Source organism: Myotis brandtii, unplaced genomic scaffold (assembly GCF_000412655.1).
Source record: "Myotis brandtii unplaced genomic scaffold, ASM41265v1 scaffold912, whole genome shotgun sequence".
NCBI lineage: Eukaryota > Metazoa > Chordata > Mammalia > Chiroptera > Vespertilionidae > Myotis > Myotis brandtii.
Window position 1 is genome coordinate 47,318 of NW_005371755.1, and position 2,201 is coordinate 49,518.

Consider the following 2,201-nt stretch of genomic DNA (forward strand, 5'->3'; position numbering starts at 1 on the left):
ATATCATGTTTTTGTCGTTTTTATATCATGCCTCTGTTGTTGTTATATCCTTTTGTTACTGTTTATTTATTAATAAATTTATATATTATTTTCATATACATTTTACTAATTTCCTTTCATCTCTCACACTTCTATTATAGAGAAAGGGCAAATAGCAATGTTAAAATATCTCTGCTAATTAATTCCCTTTTTAAAAAATATATATTTTACTGATTTTTTACAGAGAGGAAGGGAGAGGAATAGAGAGTTAGAAACATCAATGAGAGAGAAACATCGAGCAGCTGCCTCCTGCACACTCCCCACTGGGGATGTGCCCACAACCAAGGTACATGCCCCTGACTGGAATCGAACCTGGGACCCTTCAGTCCACAGGCCGATGCTCTATCCACTGAGCCAAACCGGTTAGGGCAATTAATTCCCTTTTAATGTGCACGAATCTCGTGCACCGGGCTACTAGTACAATTATAAGTATCTCTTAGCATTCATAGATACCTTCTCGGGCTAGGCAGAAGCATTCCCCACCAAAGGAAAGACAGCTTAGATAGTTACCAAGAAGCTTATCACAGAGATCCTTCCTCGATTCAGCCTCCCATTAGCTTTGGGGTCCGACAATGGCCGGGTGTTCATCGCCCAAGTAACTCAATCTTTAGCTAAGACACTGAGAATAACCTAGAAGTTACACTATATCTACAGACCCCAGAGTTCGGGGCAGATAAAAAAATAAAAATAAACAAAACCTTAAAAAAGACTTTGACCAAATTAAAACTAGAGCTGGCAAAAACTGGGTGAGCCTCCGCCCCTTTGCTCTCTTGCGAGTACGGTGCACCCCATATGTAAAGGGAATCACTCCTTTTAAAGTCATTTTCGGGTGCTCGCCTCCGCTCCTGCCAAAATTAGGACAGGAAGCACTCTCGAAACTATAACTCTAGCTTGCTCAAGTCCTTACAGGCACTCCAGGGGACAACTCAGCAGACGCAGCAGATTGTTAAAGCAGCAAATCCTGGGCCAGAGGAGCTGAAAATCCCAGTGAAGCGGCCTCAAATTCAACCTAGGGACTTCATCTGACTTAAGAGACTTCACTCCGCCAACCTTGAACCTCGCTGGGACAGGCCATTCCAGGTCACCCTCTCAACACCAACCGCACTGCTCGTGAGTAAAGGAGGCACCCCAGGAGCAGCTTCCGGAAAGATGGACCGCCCAGTGTACCTAGGACCTGCTAAAGATTAGACTTACACGCGGCCCTCCCCCTAATCTTCTTGCTATCTTAGGCCCCACGGGAGGTGGGGGAGGCGGGGGGAGGAAAGGGCAAATAGCGGCCACCCCCATAAATTAATAAACTATACCTGGGAGCTCACCCGCACCTTAGATGGGGCCCTGGTCTCCCAGGTCCCCACTCCAGGCAACACCGACACAGAATCAATGATTTGACCAGTGGGGAACGTGCTAGAGTGGCACATTTTATTTTTAAACTTCCTGTGAGGAAATTTTAAGAACTCTAATCACAAGGCTTATAGGGGACTTTCCGAGATTTGTTTTTTTGCTCACCTTGAGGAAATGTAAGGCGTGTCAGGCCATGCCCCAGGACAGATCATCTGATATGACCTGGGAACCCCCAACACCTGGGGGCCTTCCTGTAAGCCCACAAGGGGGTGGAACCATATCTGCAATACAAAGACCCCAGAAGATTATAAAAAGCAAAGCCTCTGTATGTTACTGCACCCTGATTTGGAAATTACTCCTGGAGTCCACTAGTCACTAGTGTTAATAAATGGGTTCCTCCCTTTCTCTAGGAAGCAGTGCTTGGTATTTCTTTGCTCTTCTGTAACAAGCTAACTGCAAAATTAGCTTATGTAACTCGCTTGCTTGCTCTGCACAGTTGTCTATCAGGATGTGGTTTCAGCCTTTAAAACCCCAGCTCTGCATCTGCTCTCTGGACTCCCTGCATGGAGAAAGGGTGAGCAGTCACTGGCCAGTAATAAAGGCTCTTAAATTCTAATTGGAGTGAACTCTTGTGGTCATTCGGTCGCTCGCACGCCACAACACAGAGTCCAGCGGGTCAAAATCTTGAGGAATGGATGTACTAAGGAGTGAAAGCAGAGCAGTTTCACTTCCCCATGTCACCCCTCCTCTGAGGCAGCACAATTCAGTCAAGAATAACCCTGAGGTCCATGGGGGAGTGAGAGCACAGTTAGCCCGCCTCC